General features: G+C 53.4%; 1 protein-coding gene and 1 long non-coding RNA gene across 7 annotated transcripts in view; one reads left to right on the top strand and one right to left on the bottom strand.

Moving 5' to 3' along the window:
• LOC127032316 (C-type lectin domain family 2 member D-like) overlaps nt 1-14,309 on the bottom strand; it is a 279,024-nt gene that overhangs the window by 58,234 nt on the left and 206,481 nt on the right. The gene's annotated exons all lie outside the window — the stretch shown is intronic.
• On the top strand, nt 5,346-8,041 carry LOC127032370 (uncharacterized). Its single transcript, XR_007768778.1, has 3 exons — nt 5,346-5,650; nt 6,200-6,361; nt 7,291-8,041. It is a non-coding gene; the product is annotated as an uncharacterized LOC127032370 (long non-coding RNA).

Here is a 14,309-nt window from a genome sequence, read left to right as displayed (position 1 = left end):
ATTGGTGTCGCTCCATTAGATAGGGTGACCAGATGTCCCAATTTTATAGAGACAGTCCTGATTTTGGGGTCTTTTTCTTATATAGGCTCCTATTACTCCCCACCCCTGTCCCAATTTTTCACATTTGCTGTCCGGTCACCTTACCGTTAGAATCTGTCCCTAGAGCTTTCGTTCAGTCTTTGGTCTGGGGAGTGAATTACAGTGACAGTCTAGCCAGGAAGGTTTGACTATGAGCCGAGATCCACAGGGCCAAACGGAGCTAACCTCACATGTACAAGTCACTGCAAAAGGGCTTTAGTGGCATGAAGGGTCCTGGTGTTTTGGGGCAGGGACCATCCTTTTATTGAGTTTGTACAGCACCTAGCACAACAGGAGCCTGGGATATGCTTAGAGCACTCACCTAGGCTCTAGCAGAGCTGGGTTCAAATCCTCTCTCTAACAGACACAAAGCAGTGATTTGACTCCACATCTCCCACATGGCAGCCCTAACTAGAGGAGTTTTTTTCTCTCTCTCTGTCCCCCGCCCCAATGTCTAAATTAAAGAGCCTTGACATGCCGAGCTCCATTCAAAACAGCAGAATTGTTGTCCCAAACAAAGCATTTCCAGGGCCAGATCCTTGCTTCTACCCCTGGCTCCTTTGAGGGGCTCCAGCAGCATAAAAAAGGGGCAGAGACCAGCCCTAAAATGGCTGGTGGGGATTCCCTGATGTAGAGGAATCACCAGGTGACAGAAGGCTGACCTAGGTAGCTGTGCGCCACCTGCTCCTCTCCAGATGGAAGGGACACCCAGGAACATGGTTGGAGTTCATTGCACTCTGGTGATCCCTGGCCAGTGTTACGATCCACAGCACCTGTTTTAGCTAGCATAATTTAGAGCAGCCCACAGGCTGCTCTCTGTTATGCCATGGCTGAACCGGTCCACTGGACAGTCCCAGCAATGGGGAAGCTAAAAGCCTGCTTAGCTACCTTCCTTCCACTCCCGACTTCAACCGCAATCCTGCATCCTGGACCTAGAACAGCGAGGATCTGGAGTTTTCAGCCGCAGAGATATCCAAGCTACGCAACCACTTTGTTCATTAACCCCTAATCCTCTCAATCCCAGTAGAGCAACAGCCCCCGTTCAACCAAGCGTAGCTGCCAGGGCAGCTTTGTCATTTTGTCCCATCTCTTTGTTGGACACCCAGGAGCTGGTTCTCAGAATCTGGCCGTTTCTGCTGTACCCCAGAACAGGCCTGTGACATCCTGTGGCGAGCCCTGGAGGCACTAATGCGAGACCACATCCTTGGTTCCTGAGAGAGAGAGTGACCGTTACATCAGGTGCATTTCAGACAAGCCCAGCCCTGTGCTGTGTGCTTGGTAAACGCCCGGCACTTTCCTTGCCACCGGGACACCAGCTGGGATGAGGAGAAATTTCTTTGCCTTTCCAAAACTCAGGCAGGGGCTACAGTTTGAGGTGTGACTAATTCTCATGCGATACGGGGGCCTGTGGCTCAGGGAAATGATCGCCGGCACCGTGTTACTGTTCTTTGCTTTCATGGGTGAGTATAGACTGTCTCAAGACCTGGCTGGACGGGCTCCATCCATGCTTTTGTCAAAGGCTGTAGTGAAGCAAAGGTAAACAAGAAAGGAGGAGGAGGAATGGCTTGTAGCAAAGAGGGGGTGGTTTGTTACACAAGAGAACAGCGATTTCTATGCTACAACTGAGACTGAACTTCTGTCATGGGTTATTCTGACCCAGAAGGGCCCAATATGGACATTTAATCTGACCTGCTGTATAACCCAGGCCAGAGGCGCTCACCCAGGGATTCCTGCATCCAGCCCATAGCTTGTGGTTGAGCTAGAGCGTATCTTTTAGAAAGACTGATCCAGCCAGGGCCGGTGCTACCATTAAGGCAAACTAGGCGGTTGCCTAGGGCACCAAGATTTGGGGGTGCCAAAAAGCGGTGCCCCCAATTTTTTTTTGCAGTGGTTCCTTCCCGAGTGTGCAGTCGCTGCTGCACTTCTCCTGCCTCCCAGGCTTGCAGCACCAATCAGCTGTTTGGCGCCCCAAGCCTGGGAGGAGAATTAGAGCAGGGCTGCGTGCTTGGGGAGGATGCGGAGCAGAGGTGAGCTGGGGTGGGGAGGTGCTGCACGGCTCCGGGAAGGGGAGCCTCAGGGCAGAGGGGGAGCTGTCGCGGGGGTGGGGGCGCCTCAGGGTGGAGGGGGGGGAGGGCACAAGGTGGAAATTTTGCCTAGGGCGTGAAACTTCCTTGCACCGGTCCTGGATCCAGCCTCAACATAAAGACTTTGAGTGTTGGAGTCCATCTCTCAGGAGCAGTTAATTCTCCTCACTGTTCAACGCCGGTCTAGTTAAAATAGTACAACCACTCCGGTGCGGATGCAGTTATAGCGGTAGAAGTGTGTTTATACTGGTAGAGCTTTGCCCCATACGGAAAGGGGAAATAAGCTATATTGATATACGGTGCCTTTATACTGGTATAGCTGCAGCCACATTAGGGGCAGTACTGGTATAAAAAGCACATAATAATAGATAATAAATGGAGATATACCAATCTCCTAGAACTGGAAGGGACCTTGAAAGGTCATTGAGTCCAGTCCTCTGCCTTCACTAGCAAGACCAATTTTGCCCCAGATCCCTAAGTGGCCCCCTCAAGGATTGAGCTCACAACCCTGGGTTTAGCAGGCAAATGCTCAAACCAATTTGAGCTAGCCCTCCCCCAATGTCATTATATTGGCCCCAAATCTATGTGCAGACCAAGTCTAACTTCATCGGTGACCATAAATACTGGTAGATTACTTGTCATTAGAGCCGGTCTGAAAATAGAAATAAATGCGGCTTGACAAATTTTGCTTCTTTTGAAATTGTTTGCAGAAATTTTCATTTCTTCAACCAAAAAAATGGAAATGAAACCGATCTTTTTGGCTGGTTTCGTTTTGAACGTTTAGAAAATGTTGCTTCATTTCGGTGTTTGGAAAAGGAAATCATGTTTTGTAAGAGGTTGTTTGGTTGCCCCCGCCCGTTTTCCCCCTCCTTTTTTCTGGTGGGATAAGTTTCATAACAAAGAGAGATTAATGTCTGCAGTGGGAGGTGGATATAACTATATGGCCTTTTAAAAACAGTGTTGTCCTTCTTTTCCAATGGCAAAGAGCTAAGGAACGGAGAGGAACTGACATCAAAACAAAGAGAAAAAACCTTTTTTATTTCAGTTGCTCTCCCTTCCAAGGAGAAGACTCACGCCCATTGGTAGGGAGCAAAGGCCGGGCTGTACCCACTCTGGAGAGAAACACATTCCTTAGGGGTCCAGGGATTGCTGAGCAGGGGCTTTTGCCAGCATTTTAAATCCGCTTTATAGAATTCGCGAGTCTTTCTCTGTTCTATAAGTGCCTCCTCCACTCTCTTGCTAGCCATTCTGCAGAATCGAGTCCACGCCATCGCCAACCAGACAGCCATCCTGCCCGTCTCCCTGCAATTCTCCACCCCGCTGGGGGAATTCTTCCACCTCAAATGGGATTTCCTCTCGGGCCAGCGCCCCGTCTTAGCCTACGTGCTGACCAAGTGCAGCGGCAGCGCCCCCGAGTGGGGGCGGCGCTCCTGCCAGCGCAGCGTGAAGGTGGCGGAGGAATATCAGCAGCAAGCAAACGTCTCTCTGCAGAGCGGCTCCCTGGTGATCCAGCGTGTGCAGCCCGCGGACGCCGGGATGTACCAGATAACAGTGCGAGGCCTGGATGTGTTTGTCACGGCAGAGGTGAACCTGACAGTGACTGGAGGTAACAGACATAGAGAGGAAGATGGGCAGTGGGGGAACCCCCCCCTTAGTGGAAGCTAGCCCCCAGCCCCGTCCCTTCCCCCACAGGTCCTGCCCCCCACAGCCAGAGGAGCCCCAGCCCTCCTGCCCTGAGCTGCCAGCCAGCCTTCCCCAGCTGGCCCAAGCCCCGGTCTCCAGGCTGCTGGCTGGAGCAGAGCCCCAGCAGGCTTCAGGGGAGAGAGAAGCAAGAGGTGGAGCATAGGCAGAGTTACGGCTTGGGCCTCCCCTAGCCTACGGTACCTGTCGCCCCTGGAAAGGAGTCTCCATGTGATATGAGCACATCTAGATTGGGGGTGTGTGGGACTGGGGTAGGGGAAAGGCACAGATGGGAGAGATTAGCCGAAGGAGGGCAGAATGATTTGATCCAGGGACTTCTCCTGACCCAAAGAGTCCACCCCAGTCCTTTGCGCTTTCCACGGAACCTAGGACATGCAAACCTTGGTCGGGAGCCGGGGAGCCTGGATTTCAAAGATTCCAGTTCAGAATCCTAGACACAGCTCCAGGCACTCGCTCTGTAGCCTACAGGTACTGCAGGGAATATGTCAGATTCATAGATTCCACGGCCAGCAGGGACCATCGTGATCCTCCAGTCTGACCTCTCACATAACACAGGCCAGAGAACGTCCCTGAATTAATTACTGCTTCAAGCCCACTTGCTGTGGTGGAGCGAGAGCAGACCTTTTAGCAAAACATCCGATTGTCATTCAAAAAGGTCCAGTGATGGATAATCCACCATGAACCTTGGTCAATTGTTCCAATAGTTAATTACCTTCCATATTAAAAATGTTCACCTTGTTTGCCAGAAGCTGGGAATGGGCGACAGTGGATGGATCACTTGATCACCTGTTCTGTTCATTCCTTTTGGGGCACCTGGCATTGGCCACTGTCAGAAGATAAGCTACTGGGCTTTGGACCTTTGGTGTGACCCAGTATGGCCAGTTTTATGTTCTTATTTCTAGTCTGCTTTTGTCTAGCTTCACTTTCCAGCCATTGGACCGTGCTGTACCTTTAAGGTCTGCTAGATCGAAGAGCCGTCTGTTGTCAGATTTTAGTTCCCAGCGTAGTTACTCATCACAGACAATAATCAAATCACCCTTAACTTTCTCCTCAATAAAGGAGACAGTCTGAGCACCTTGAGTGTCTCACTACAAGACCTTTTCTAATCCTTGAATCATTTCATTTTCTGGGCATGCCATAAGCTGTTTTAGCATGCTAAGACCAAGCTGGGTTGAGCTGGCTCAACACTACCGCCGCTCAAACAATAAAAACCACAACAAATTTCCAAATGTCAGAGTTGTTTTTATTTTGAAGTATTTGAAACTGATCATTTTTAAAAATCATAATTTTTTCAGTTTATTTAGGTTTATTTTTTTCTTGCAAACATCGACCTGGCTAGAGACATTTTTCACTTCCCCAAAACATAGTTTGTTTGTTTTTTTAATGAGAAAGAAAGTGGAGAATCTGGAGCACAGGAAGGCAGCAGCAGCAGGGTGAGCGTTTGCTGTCCCACCACATCCCCTCTCACTTGAGCGCTGGTTTATCACAATACAAGCTCTGATCTAAAACTCAATGAAAGTCTTTCCACTGACATTAAAGCCTGTGAGGTGCCCCGATACTACAGCAGTGGGGACCATGTGAGTATGATGGAGACAGCCAGATGTCAGTGGGATTTGGATCAGGCCTACAGAGAAGTCGGTTTCTCAGATGCCCCTCTGCCTCTCTCAGCAGCTGCACCAGCAAACACGGGAAGAGTGAACAGAGCCAGATTCAGCCTGGTGCCCAACACCATCCGCCTTGGCTTAGCCATCCTGGTTCTCTGTGTATTGGGGCTGATTGTGGGAGAGGTGAGTGAGCCCTGCTGCTGTGGATGCCTCTGGAGGGCCTGGGGAAAGGATTGGCTCTCAAGCTGAGCCACGCCAGCTCTGTGTATTGTCCGTTAGGGTGTGTGGACCAGATCCTCCAGTGGAGTAAACTGGTGTCGGGTTAAATCTGGCTTTGCAAGGCCTGGAATGCAAATAGTCAGTGAAACACCATTTCTGCAAACTCTGCAACCTGATCAGTGCATCCTTGGTCACAGCTTTCTCCATAACTGCTGTTTGGTGATTGCTGGTAGAGCCTGAGGGGAGATGCACTTTGGAAATTAGACAGGAGGGTGCATGTGTGAGGGAAGAGAGAGCTAGATTTGAGGGACGGGGGCTCTGCCCTGGCTGTGATGGGGGGGGGAGGGGAACAGTGTTAATTTTTAAAAAACAGACATTTTTTCACAATTTCCTATAACAAATAAGAGGCATTTTTCGCCCAGCTCCCCCCATGACTGGCCTGGGACCAGCACACCTGGTTCAGCACACCCGGTGGAGTCAAATGTACCTAACCGCCTTCTCCTCCCCTCCCAGGCAGTTTACAAGCCAGCCGGCTGCTCCCTGCACCACCTGGAGGAAAGCCAAGAGAGGAGCTGGAAACTCTGGACTGAGCCTCCACATGCCTGGATCTGCAGCACTGAAAATCCCCCAGCGGTCTAGTCTTGTGTCCCATGGCCAACGCAGGATGCTTCCAGGGTGGGTGCAAGGATGTTTCGCACCCTAGGCGAAACTTCCATCTTGCGCGCCCCCCGAGTCCTGTGGCAGCTCTCTGCCCCCTCCCTCACCCTAAAGTGCCTCGTCCATGGCAGCTCCCCACCTCCCCCGCCTTGAGGCGCCCCCCCGCAACAACTCCCCCTCTCCGCCCTGAAGCGCCCCCCAAACCCCATGGCAGCTCCCCTGGCCCAGGGAGCCGTGCAGCAGCTCCTGGCCTCAGCTCACCTCTGCTCACAGCTGTTTGGCGCCACTAGCCTAGGAGGGAGAGAAGCAGAGCGGGGCGGAGTGCTCAGGGGAGGAGGTGGAGCTGGGGCAGGGAGCGGTTCCCCTGCGTGTCATACTCCCCACTTACTTGCTGCAGGCGGCCCTCCCCTCACGCTCCTGCCCAGCTCCCTCCACCTAAATGCCGATGACGACTGGGCCGGCCGAAGATCCGGCCACTGCGGTCACCACTGAAGAACCCGAAATGCCGCACCTCAAATGCTAGTGCCCTAGGCGACCGCTTAGGTCACCTAATGGGTTGCACCGGCCCTGGATGCTTCTGAAAAAAGCAAAATACCCCCACCTTGCCACACCCTGGGCACTGGTACTTGGCAAGGACTGCACTAGTTCATGGTGTTTGGTCACCCACATGGCACTAACACAGCCTGGCAGAACGACCACTGGGCCCCGTTAGAGTTTTCTTTCAGCAGCAATGTGGCCTAGTGGCTAGAGCACTAGACTGGCCCTGCCCTGAGGAGAGCTAGGTTCTGTTCTGCCACCAGCTTGCTGTGACCGTAGCCAAGTCCTGTCCCTGCCCAGTGCCTCAGTTTCCCCATTGGGTACAATGATGCCAACTTGCTTTGTGAAGCGCTTTGAGATGTGTTGATGAAGAGAACCAGATTATTAATTAATTATTATTATTATTTTAGCTCTTTCCCACGAGGTCAGATACGACCCCAGCTCTGGAGGGGTGCCCCATTATTGACAGAAGAACTCCGGACCAGGTTTACAAGGGTCCAGCACTCACCATTGGGGATGGAGTTTTCAGTTCCCAATTAGGCACTTACGTAAGTGGGCCAAGATTTTCCAGAGGTCTCAGTGCCCATCATGCACCCAACGCGCTGAGCCCTTTAGACGCTCTTGCCCCGATGGTGGGAGCCGAGCCCTTCTGACAGTTCCAGCCCTCTACAGGTGACAGCTGCTTATATGGGTCAGTTTCTACCTACTGGTGAAAGAAGAACTCTTTACCTCTGCCCACTGCACAAATATTGTCAACAGTCCTAAAGATCCAGCTTAGGGTTGCCAGTTTTGGTTGGACATGTTCCTGGAGATTTCATCACCTGACATAATCTTTAATTAAAGACTGCTCTTTAATTTCCTGGCGACTCCAGGACAATCCTGCAGGGTTGGCAACCCTAATCCACCAGCATCTGACTTCTGCAGCAGTGAGTTCCACAGGTTGTGTATATGTTGCCCAAAGTAGTTCCTTGTGTAGGTTCCAAATTAATGGCCCATTCTTTTCATCTGCTTATCAGCACTGGAGACAAGAGTCTTTCCAGGCTGTAATCCAGTGGTTCTTTCAACCTTTCCAGACCACTGTACCTCTTTCAGGAGGCTGATTAGTCTTGCGTACCTCCAGGTTTAATCTCACTTAAAAACAACTTGCTTACAAAATCAGACATAAAAATACAGGAGTGTCACAGTCACACTCTTACTGAAAAAAATGCTGGCTTTCTCATTTACCATCTAATTATAAAATAAATCAATTGGAATATAAATACCACACTTACATGTCAATGTACGTTGTATGGAGAGCCGTATAAACAAGTCATTGTCAGTATGAAATTTTAGTTGTACTGATTTCGCTAGTGCTTTTTATGTCACTACTTGTAATATCTAGATGTATTGATGTACCCCCTGGAAGAGCTCTGCGTACCCCAGGGGGATGCGTATTCCTGGTTGAGAACCACTGCTGTAATCATACCGATAAAGATTTACCATCTGCCCCACCACTAAGGGACAGTGTCTCTCCATTCTGTACACCTTCACCAGCACCCAACATAAAAACAACAGACCTGATTCTCCATAGCCTGGCAGCTGGTGCCGTCCTTTACACCGAGGTGCCTTGAAGAGCAAGTGGAACTGAGCCGATTCCTTTTTGTCCTACAGGGACTGGGACATGGAGAACAATTGATCACTGGCCTCTTTATAGCAGCCCTTCACAGACTTGAAAATCGATCATGACCCTTTCCTGGACCCACCCTCCTCTTTTCCAGGCATTAAGCCCCGGTCTGTGCTAGAAAATTAGGTCAATTGCACTAGCTGGTCACACTAGTGGGTGAAAAATGCACATACTGGGCAGCGTAGCTAAGCCAACCCAAGTTCCCCTGTGAACAGCCGCCATTTCTCAGGCAGGTGGACAGGCAGTGTCTACACTGAAGTGGCTACAGCGATGGCGGGGTAACCTTTTAAGTGCAGACTGTCTGGCCCCACAGTTGAAATGCATATGCAAAGGCAAGCAGTTAATGCTGTGCGTGCATTCCGAGGTCAGGCACAAACCAATCTTTTAGTGAAGCTTTTAGTTGGTTTAAAAAAGGAATTTGCCCAGACAGGCTGATCTCCTACCAATATTTTAGTTTGTTTTACACCAGCTGAAGTTAGAGAGGGAGAGAACGAACCAAGGAGCAAACCCAAACTGAAAAATAGCTTCACACTCACAGCCCAGATGCTATTTTTAACTGCAGTTAAAGAAGGTAACTTTGGAGAGGCCACGGGCTTCTACGAACAATGAAAAAGGCCCCATCTACCTGCTTCCGTGTCAGCAGCATCCATCTCACCAGGAAGGAAGTTTGCTAACTCGTTTCTTCAATGGAGCTTGACAGAGGATTCCAGGGGTGGGGGTGTGTGCATGTGCTTTCCAAATTCCCCTTCTGTCCCTGATCAGTTCTGGGAAACTGGAGGGCAGGATCCCCCATGTCTCCAGCAAACACTTCCCCTCCAAACCTCACCACCCCATTGCTCCTGAAAACACCACCCAACAGGGATCCCCATGAATCTGTGCTCCAGTTGCCCTCCTTTTCCTTCAGCAGAGCTCCCTCCAGCACCCTGTCCCTGGGGAATCCCAGTGCAGGGGTCCCCTTGCCCCAGACTCTGCAGAAACTGAGAGCTGGTGGTTCCTCTCCCCACCCCTCAAAGAAGTGAAGTTTCCAGCCCAGAGAGGGAGCCCCCTCCTGGCCTCTTTCCCAATTCCTACCTGGGGTGGGGGCACTAGCAATCTGTCTCATTCTGGCTCTGCAGCTTGGCCCTGATGGTGTTTTCCCCAGGAACTGCAATCAGAGAGGGTGTTCAGCTTTACAGGGCAGGCTGGAAAATTATTGAATTGGCAGCACTGCATGTAACTAGCTAGTTGACCGCTCGCATGGGCGGCAGGTTTGTAGAAATTTTGGTAGTGCTCAAACTCCGCCCCCACCTGCCCAAGGCTTTGGGAGGGAGTTTGGGTGGGGTAGGAGGTCTGGGGTGTAGGAGAGGTGCAGGCGCTGGGACGGAGTTTGGGGATGGGAGGGGATGTGGAGGGAGGGGGTGCAGGCACTGGGAGGGAGTTTGGGGGAGGGACGGGGTTTGGGGTGGGGCTGGGGATGAGAGGTTTGGAGTGTAGGAGGGGGCTCAGGGCTATGGCAGAGGGTTGGGGTGTCGGCTGTGGGGTGAGGCTGGGATACAGGAGGGGGCTCAGCGCTCAGGGTTGGGGCAGATAGGGTGCAGGGGGATAAGGGTTCTGTCTGGGGCTGAGTCTGAGTGGTTTGGGGTGTGGGAGAGGCTCAGGACTAGGGCAGAGGGTTGGGGTGCAGGGCAGTGTGAGGGCTCTGTCTGGGGCTGGAGATGAGGGGTTTGGGGTGTGGGAGAGGCTCAGGACTAGGGCAGAGGGTTGGGGTGCAGGGGAATGTGAGGGGCTCTGTCTGGGGCTGGAGATGAGGGGTTTGTGGTGTCAGAGGGAACTCAAGGATGGGGCAGAGGGTTGGGGTGTGGGGGTGAGGGCTCTGGCTGGGGCTGGGGATAAGGCATTTGGGGTGTTGGAGGGCTCAGGGCTAGGGTAGAGGGTGCGGTGGGGGGATGAAAGCTCTGGGGTGGGGCAGAGCTGGGGATGAGTTTGGGATGCAGGCAGGCTGCTCCGGGGACTCCCCCCAGCCCCTTCCCTACCAGCAGCAGCGAGCTCTGCATAGGGCAACCAGATAGTAAGTGTGAAAAATTGGGACAGGGGTGGTGGGTAATTAGCACCTATATAAGAAAAAGCCCCAAATAGCGAGACTGTCGCTATAAAATCGGGACACCTGGTCACCCTAGCTCTGGGGGAGGAGCCCCCCTTTCCCGCTCCCCTCCCCAGCAGCACACTCACCCCCACCACTGTCATTGCAGGTGCTCCTAGGGCCTCTCCCAGGTCCAGGAATCTCCCTCGCCTCCCCCGCGGTGGGTGCCTCCCCTGCTGTTGCCCCTGACTGTAGCCTCACTAGGGGTGGGGGATGGGGCTACCTCCTTGCCCAGCATGGGGCAGGAGCGGTGACTGCGGGGGCGGGGGCTGTGCTGTTGGAGGGTCCCACTGGAAAAGGGAAGGGTCTGAGGTGGAAGGGCAGGCTCAGAGTCAGTCTGCCCTGGCAGTGGAGGGGGGGGCACTAGGACCCTACGGCAGCGGTTGCTGCAGGGAGGCAGCATGGGGCTGCACAGAAGAGGCGGGGATGCTCTGCTCCTTCTGGGGCCAGCGACGTGCATGGGGCCAGCAAGGGGGAGAGGGCTGGGGGACACTCCAGGGAGGCGTGGGGTGACCCAGCCCCAAACATTGGTGGAGCTGGGCCCGCGGGCACCATGTGAGTCTATAACTTGCCGCCCATGGGTGGGGGGGGAGGATGTGGGGACCATGGGAAGCTGAGTCTGATAAAGCCCAGCCCAGGCAGCCGCTTGACACCCAATCGACAGGATGAGATGAGAGTGGGGTGATGGTGCACGTGGGCTGGTACAGTACGTGCCCCCGCCTGCATTGCACAATCCCAGATCCTTATAGGGACTCTTCAGAGCAGGTCCCCTTGCTCCTTCCCCGCCCAAGGGAGGAGGGAATCTCAGACTTCCAGAAAGAAAAAGAACGTTTGCCCCAGAGGAAAAGTCATGGCTTCAGTCACTGCAGGGCATGTGGTAGCAATCTCGTGGGGTGGGGGCCCACTGGTAGGGTGACCAGATGTCCCGATTTTATAAGGACAGTCCCGATATTTGGGGCTTTTTCTTATACAGGCTCCTATTACCCCCCACCCCTGTCCTGATTTTTCACACTTGCTGTCTGGCCACCCTAGGCAGTGGGGAGAGAGCAGGAATAAGGGGGTCTCTGTCCAGCAGTGCTGGGAACTCTGGGTGGAGTCCCCCTGGCTTGCATCAGTTGTGCAAGGAGTAGAAACCAATCAGCCTCAGAGACAGAACAATGGGGTAACAGGCTTGTTTCATTGAAGAAAATTGTTGATGCCTGTGACCCAGCGGGAGGGGCTCAGGGCTGTGGGAGGGGCTCATGGCTGGGGCAGAGGGTTGGGGTGTGGGGGTGAGGGCCAAAGGGTGGAGCTGGCAATGAGGGGTTCAGGGTGTGGGAGGGGGCTCTGGGCTGGGGCAGGGAGGTTGGGCTGCAGGAGGGAGTCAAGGCTCTGGGTGCAGGCTGTGGGTGGGGCTTGGGATGAGGGCTTTGGGGTGCAGAAGGGCTCAGGGCTGGGGCAGAAGGTTGGGGTCAAGGGGGGTCAGGGCTATGGGGTAGGGCTGGGGATGACAGGTTTGGGGAGCAGAAGGGGGAGCTGGGTTGGGATGCAGGAGGTGGTCAGGACTCTGGGCTTGGGGTGTAGGCTCTGGGGTACAGCTGGGGATGAGGTGTTTGGGGTACACGAAAGGGCTCTGAGTTTGGGGGCAGCTCAGGGCTGGGGCCAAGAGAGGGAAAATTGCTTTTGTAGTGAGCCAGCCACTCCCAGTTCCCATTCAAGCCCAAATTAATGGTGTTAAGTTTGCAAATGAAAAAGCAATTTTCCCCTCTCTTCGTACTGACACCTCCTCATCAATTAGTGGGAGTGGACCACATCCACCCTGATCGAACTGGTTCTCCTCTTGTAAGGTAACTCCCTTCTCTTCAGGTGCCAATATATATTTATGCCTCTACCTGTAATTTTCACTCCACGCATCTGAAGAAGAGGGTTTTTTTTTTTTTACTCATGAAAGATTATGCCCAAATAAATCCATTAGTCTTTAAGGTCCCACTGGACTCCCTGTTATATTAAGTGAATGGTTTATGTATTATTGCGGGCCAGGGTTGTGTGTGATCTCTCGCTGCAGGGAAGATGTGATGTGAACACTGGGATGTGTTATGAACTTCAAAGGACTGTAGCGAACCACGTGCCGGACAAGAACTGAGTTTGGGACAAACCAGGTCAAGGGGGTTGCCTGTGGGAACCTCTAGGGGGAGGAGAATGCAAATTTCCCAGTTCCACATATGCAAAGCCCAGGCTTTGGAAGCTACGCCCCACCACGGAGAGGGGCATTTTCTGCTGCTCACCTGGACCGGGAATCTGAGCAACAGAGGCTCAAGCCGGATAAAGGACAGACTGATCTCTTCACGGGTTGCTTGGTCTGAGCTAAGGCTGTTACAAACTTGTAACCACAGAAAACCCCTGTGTGGGGTGTCAGGGACTGACCCCTAGCAGAGGCCCCGGTGGTCGTTGCAATGGGGGTGATCTCTGCTAGGTGTATTCGTATGTGTGTTGGTTCTTTTATTGTTTTTAATATCACAGGGGCTGACTTTCATTCTTCTGGGTGGCTGCTCCACCCGAAAGATGAGGGGGTGAGGCTATGAGTCACGTGTGTGTGTGTGGGGGGGGGGAAATGGAACTTTCCCTCTTGGGTACAGGACCAGCCCCACCCACCACAATATGGGGCTTGGCTGGACCCAGACCTTGCCCTAGGTGACCATGGTGTGCTCGGGAGGTTGGGGGCTCCTGCCCATGTGGCTTGTCCTTACCCAGCTCTCACTAAACAGGCCTGGGGGCAACTCTCCTGGGCGCGGGAGTCTCACTCTGGACTGGATGGAGGGATGGGGTGTGTGGTCTCTGCTCAGCCACAGACTAGACTCTAGTCTGAGTTCACAGAGCCTGGGTCCTGCTGGTCCTTCCTGGCCCTGAGCTCTCTAGCCTGGGAGCAAGGACCCAGCATAGCAGCAGCACTGCAGCCCCCTCCCACACCTTGGTGGCTGGCTGGGCCCCATTCTCCCCCCGGGCTGGGGCTGCCACCCCATGGTCTGAGCCAACTCTAACTTTTTTGCTGCCCCAAGCAAAAAAAGAGCACCACCCCGACGAAACACCCCTCCCCACAAGCGCCAGGCCGCCGAACGCCCACTCCCCCCGAACGCAGCGCCACCAAAAGCCCTGAGCGCCGCACCAGCCCCTGCCCGCCGAGCGCCACGCCGCTGAAACACGCCCCCCGGCTGAAACAACAAACAAACAAAAAAACCCCTCCAGCGCTGCCCCGCCAAGCCAAGCCCAAAACTCCAGCACCACCCCACCCCAAGGTGCCGCCCCAAGCACGTGCTTGGTCAGCTGGTGCCTGGAGCCAGCCCTGGCCGTGAAACAGTTACAGGCCTTGCAAAGGATCGGTCCCTGCTCAGAGGAGGGAGGCAGCTAGCTCCTCTCGGAGCAACTGAAACAGAGCAGGGAGGTGGTACTGCCCACGGTCACACACATTGTGGCGGCAACAAAAACCCCCAAAGAGACATTTCTCCAAAGTGAAGTCAGGATGAAGCCATAGCAACCCCAGGTGCCTGTGCCGAGCTTGCATTCCCCTCAGGACACGGGGCTCGGTGCCTGCCCACTGCAGCCACCCCACAGCGGCTTGAGAACGTCACGGGTTTATTTTCACTTTGTAACAAAACATTTTAGAAAATTCA

Source organism: Gopherus flavomarginatus, chromosome 12, assembly GCF_025201925.1.
Source record: "Gopherus flavomarginatus isolate rGopFla2 chromosome 12, rGopFla2.mat.asm, whole genome shotgun sequence".
Lineage (NCBI taxonomy): Eukaryota > Metazoa > Chordata > Testudines > Testudinidae > Gopherus > Gopherus flavomarginatus.
This window is presented reverse-complemented; position numbering and strand designations above follow the sequence as displayed.